The sequence below is a fragment of the Chiloscyllium plagiosum genome, unplaced genomic scaffold (genome assembly GCF_037043375.1).
Source record: "Chiloscyllium plagiosum isolate Xiang-an unplaced genomic scaffold, Cpla_swu_hap1 HiC_scaffold_27, whole genome shotgun sequence".
NCBI classification, from domain to species: Eukaryota; Metazoa; Chordata; class Chondrichthyes; order Orectolobiformes; family Hemiscylliidae; genus Chiloscyllium; species Chiloscyllium plagiosum.
Genome location: NW_028270165.1, coordinates 86,751,755 through 86,757,635, shown reverse-complemented (window position 1 = coordinate 86,757,635; position 5,881 = coordinate 86,751,755). Strand labels below are relative to the sequence as shown.

The window sequence follows — 5,881 nt, the reverse complement described above, 5'->3', positions numbered from 1 at the left end:
GTTGTCTGTGTCAATGCCTTAATGTCACATTCCACCCACCACATACCACCACCACCACAGGGACGATAACCAATTCATGTCTTTTTTTTTATCAAGAAGCTGTATTGCAGGTTCAACCTGAATTTACACTTGTTTTGCTTCCCAAAATCAGACTTGCTCACTCTCAGCAATATCCCAATATCCTGAAAGATATTAATTTTCACGTGGTGTTATCCAAAATTCGAAGGTGTCAGTCCTGACGTTTTTGCTTTTTCTGTCCCTGTAAGATCCTGAATCAGCAACTTCAGGAGAATTAATTTGAGGGAGTGAGAATGGAGGAAGAGAGAGAGAGTGGGATGCTTTCAATTTTGTGGAACAGCAAAAGAAAAAAAATGTTCTGCAGAAAGTGGAGTAGCTTGTTCTGAATTTCTACCCTGGACTGACCGTGATGACTTTTGTAATCTCTTTTTCCAGAGTATTTGAAGATCTGAAGACTGAAGTTTAAAAATCAACAGATGAAGGGCCTATGCCTGAATCGTCGATTCTCCTGCTGTTTGGATACTGCCTGACCTGCTGTGCTGTTCCAGCACCGCACTTTTCAACTCCTCTCCAGCGTCTACAGTCCCCACTTTCACATCAATGTCTGACAGTCACTCAATCCATCGCGACCTCAACGATTTTGAACTATGATTCTGTGAGAAGGAGCAAAACATTTTGGTTCCTGTTTCAGACCATTTTCAGCATTAGTGGGACTGGATGAGAGTCTCTACTGTGACAGCGCACTGTGTGTAAAGCCTGAAACAGTTATACAGCCGGAAAAAGGAATTTACTGTGGGCAGGGCTGTAGCTGCGGCATGGTGAAACCAGAGGAATCCCACACCGTGGAGAAACCATGGAAGTGTTGCGACTGCGGGAGAGGCTTCCATGCACCATCTGTCCTGGAGATTCATCGCCGAAGTCACACTGGGGAAAGGCCGTTCTCCTGCCCCGAGTGTGGGAAAGGCTTTACTTGCTCCTCCCGCCTGCTGGACCACCGCCGAGTCCACACTGGGGAGAAGCCATTCTCCTGCCCTGAGTGTGGGAAGGGCTTCACCTACTCCTCCCACCTGCTGGCCCACCAGCGCGTCCACGCTGGGGAGAGGCCCTTCCCCTGCTCTGAGTGTGGGAAGCCTTCAGCAAATCCTCGGACCTGCTGAAGCACCAACGGGTCCACAGAGGGGAGAGGCCATTCAGCTGCCCTGAGTGCGGGAAGGCCTTCAGTGATTCCTCTACCCTGCTGAGGCACCAGTGGGTCCACACGGGGAAAAGACCGTACTCGTGCCCTGAGTGCAGGAAGGGCTTCACCCGCTCTTCTGCTCTGCTGACCCATCTGCGGGTCCACACGGGTGAGAAGCCCTTCAGCTGCCCCGAGTGTGGGATGGCCTTCAGCAGGTCTTCCCACCTGCTGAGGCACCAGCGGGTCCACACTGGGGAGAGGCCCTTCTCCTGCCTCCAGTGCGGAAAGTGCTTTACCCAGCCCTCCAACCTGCTGACCCACCAGCGGATCCACACCTGCGAGAGACCGTTCTCCTGCCCCAAGTGCGGGAAGGGTTTTGCTGTTTCCTCTCACCTCGTGGCCCACCGGCGGGTCCACACAGGGGAGAGGCCATTCAGTTGTCCCGAGTGCGGGAAGGCCTTCAGCAATTCCTCTGCCCTGCTTCGGCACCAGCGCGTCCACACTGGAGAGAAGCCGTTCTCCTGCCCCGAGTGCGGGAAGGGCTTCACCCGCTCTTCCACACTGCTGACCCACCGGCGGGTACACACGGGGGAGAGGCCATTCAGCTGCCCCGAGTGCAGGAAGGCCTTCAGTGATTCCTCTGCCCTGCTGAAGCACCAGCGAGTCCACACCGGGGAGAGGCCCTTCAGCTGCCCTGAGTGCGGGAAGAGGTTTACATTTTCCCGCAACTTGCGGAAGCACCAGCGGGGGCACCAGCGCTCACAACAATCAGATTCCACTGCTGACATTGCCATGAGTCCCCCCCAGGACTGATTCTCCTGACAGTGGGTGCAGTGGGAGAGTTGGTGCACTGTATTTGTTTTCCATTGGACTGCAACCCGACGGTGGCTCAGGGGTGGCATGGTGGCTCAGTGATTAGCACTGCTGCCTCATGGCACCAGGAACCAAGGATCAATTCCACCCTTGGGGCGACTGTCTGTGTGGAGTTTGTGGAGGGTAGGAGAATGGATGAGATAAGAAACCGCTGCCTTTCTTGAGACAAGTCTCCCGGAGAGAAGTTGCTGACTGACTGTCTGATCTGTTGATCCTCACAGTGCCACATTGCCCTCAGTTAATTGGTGGAGGTCCACACGGATGTACCGAAGCCCCTCTTTAGACAGTGGAAGGAAACCTGTGCAGACAGGGAAAACATGCAAACTCCACACAGACAGTTACCTGAGGCTGGAATTGAACCTGGGTCCCTTATGCTGTGAGGTAGCAATGCTAAGCAGTGTGCCACCCCAATATGTTATAAAACTGGAATAAACCTACTAAGTTGGAAATGTGTCCATACCAAGAACTTACTGTAAATGTTTGGAAGCAAACGTCCACCGGAATTGTCTTTGGGATGGATCCAAAACTAACTTCGTTAATGATTGAAATTACTTTGACCTCTGGAACTGTCTGCCAGAGAGTGTGTTGGAGTCAGATTCAATTATGGATCATTAAACTGAAAAGGAAAGCAATTGAGGTGTTCAGTGAAGAATAGTACAAGGTACTGTAGTGGGCGGCACGGTGGCACAGTGGTTAGCACGGTGGATGGCACGGTGGCACAGTGGAGATCCGGGTTCAATTCCCGCCTCAGGCGACTGACTGTGTGGAGTTTGCACGTTCTCCCCGTGTCTGCATGGGTTTCCTCCGGGTGCTCCGGTTTTCTCCCACAGTCCAAAGATGTGCAGGTCAGGTGAATTGGCCATACTAAATTGCCCGGAGTGTTAGGTAAGGGGTAGATGTAGGGATATGGGTGGGTTGCGCTTCGGCGGGGCGGTGTGGACTTGTTGGGCCGAAGGGCCTGTTTCCACACTGTAATCTAATCTAATCTAATCTAATATGAGTTTCCTGATTGGGGCTGTTCACTTGCTCCTGTTACCATTTCAGGTTGCTAACTTTTCGTTAGCATCCTGCACATGTTGGGATTTTTTCTCCTTTCTATATCTCCTTGAGTGACTCAGTGACAAATCTAGTTTATGAATTGTTCCTATGATATCTCATGAGAGGGTTTATGATATTCACAGTGTGTCCAAGTGACGAAAAACAAACTGTTCATCTTAAATATTTAATTTTAAACAATGGAAATAAAATTAATGTTTGGAAAACACAACTTGCTGTGTAGTCAGATCATCAGAAATAGGAATGGGAGTAAGTAATTGACCGTTGAGATGCTCTGTCTTTCATTTATCTAAATTCTCTTTCCTGCACTTGTTTTTTTCATGACTTCATCTGCTGAAGTGACTACACTCCAAAAGCTTGTGATTTCAACATCAGAGCATAAGAACTAGGAGCAAGAGTCGGCCTTCTGGCCCTTCGAGTCTGCTCCACCACTCAATAAGATCATGACCAATCTTTTCGTGGACTATGCTGCACTTATCTGCGTTTTCACCATATCCTTAATTCTTTTATTTTTCAAAAACGTATCTACTGATTCTAGTGATTGCTGAAGTAATGTCAAATACTTCCCTGGGCAAGGAATTCCATAGATTAACAACCCTCTGGGTGAAGAAGTTTCTTCTCAGTTCAGTTTTAAACCTGCTTCCTCTAATCTTGAGGCCATGCGCTTTTATCCTAGTCTCACCTACCAATGCAACATCCTACTTTTATTTCTTTCATAATTTAATATATTTCTGTAAGATCCCCTCCAAACAAACCTGCTGGACTATAACCTAGTGTCATGTGACTTATGACTAAAAAATTTGTTATTACGCATCCTCATAGCTGTGGGATTTCAGGGCTCGAAGATAGGGACACTACCACTGCGCCATAAAAATAACCCTCTGCAGCAAATAGGCCTTCTTCTATTGAATGAATGGGCAGAGGTTCCTTCTCAACATGGGATACAAATATTATACCCTCAGAGCCCATTACACTAAATTGAGCCCTCTTCGATTGAATGAATGGATGCGGAGGTGCCAGAGTTGAATTGGTTGATAACGTTAAAAATCACATCTTCCCCCTGAATATGTGACACTACCGCTATAGCCCCAGAGCTCGTTGCAGTAAAGTGGGTCATCTGCTGTTGAATGAATGAACGGGAATGAAAAGGGCGGATACACTGACGTGGTTGTGAAATTCCCAACCAATCCCAAAGCTTGTGGTCGGTACCGACTAATCGGAGAGAGAGATTACAGAAGGTTAGACCAACACGACACGGAATGCCAGCTGCCATTGGTCAGGTGGAGTAAGGTGCGCTCTGATTGGAGGGGACGCGGATGACGAGCGTCACTGAAGGAGGAGATGGAAAGAAGAAGAAAAACAAAGATGGCGCGAGGCTGTGGTTTTCTCATCGACTCAGCGGGCGGTTTCTGACGGAAGGAGGGGGCAGACAGGCATCGTTTACCTCAGAAAATACCTTTAAAATACATTTCAAATTAAAGTCGGACCTTTTCAAACAAAAGTTGTGAAAAAAAGGAGACAGTCCCCGGTGGGGTTTATTGTTTATTTGTGTATAATTCCCGGGGCCCGGGAAGGGGGAGGTGACGGTAACCGGGTGAACGATAAAACAAATTAAAAATGTCGGCGGTGGAGGAGAGAGAGCCGGCGCCCGCGGCGTCTTCGGCGGCGGCCGGAGCCCAGGAGCTCAACAACCCCTCCGGAGCTGGAGGAAGGTCCGAGCTCCAAGAAGCGGGGGGTCCGGCTGGAGGCTGGATTTGCTCAAGGCTTGTATCTATTAACTTATTTAAATGGTACCTACTGTATGGGGCTATGGTTTACATTAAAACCGGAGGGTCATGTCAGAGTGTTTGTTTATATTGAGCAGTTGTAGTTGGTAAAATACACTCCCTGGAGGAGCACCTTCTGTGATGCTGCATTTCTTGCCTTCTGCCCTTCCCCCATTTGTTATCTCCCATTTGATTTTACATTTTATTTGGTCAAATTTAATTTCATATTAATGAGACTTGGTATTCACTGTGTGTTATTAATTTGTTTGTTGGATTATTGTAAGAAAAAATTAATGGTGTCATGTCATTTCTGATGTCAGAGTTTGACATTGAATGTGCAGATGTGAATATCAGTAAGTTGTGAAAATAAATCAAGAACTTGTGGTTCTGACAAAAAAAGCAGTTCACTGATATTCATGGCATTGTCTCATTTGAGTCTGACCAACAAACCATTTTATGTAGTCACCCAATTTAATTAAAATTTTCTTTGACTTAATTGAAGAAAATAACCCTGGCAGGCTAAGATTTGTACAATTTGTTTATAAGATTTATTTATGTGTCCCTTGCTCTCGATGTGGTCTCTGCCATATTGGGAGACTGGACACCAACTTGCAGAACATTTCAGGGAACAGCCCTGGGACACCTAAATTAAACGACCCAACTGCCTCGTTTCTGAACGCTTTAACTTCCCCTCCCAATCTGTCAAAGACACGCAAGTACTCTGCTGCCTCCCCCTTCAAGCTCTAGCTACCTGACACTTGTAGGAAGAACACCTCGTCTTCTGCCTTGGGACCCACTAACTACATGGGATCAATGTAAATTTCACCAGTTTCTTTATTTCACCCCCCCCCCAGCCATACCACACACCTTGTCCCAGATCCAGAGTTGAAAAATGTGGCGCTGGAAAAATGCCTAGAGGCCCAGCCTCTAGGAATTCCCTGGCTGTTCTCTGGCATGGCACTCATCCACAGATTCTATCAACAAACACATT

General features: G+C 47.9%; 1 pseudogene; it reads left to right on the top strand.

The window, feature by feature from the left end:
* The first annotated feature begins 833 nt into the window (after nucleotides 1-833).
* On the top strand, nucleotides 834-2,306 carry LOC148144874 (uncharacterized; annotated as a pseudogene).
* The last annotated feature ends 3,575 nt before the right edge of the window (nucleotides 2,307-5,881 follow it).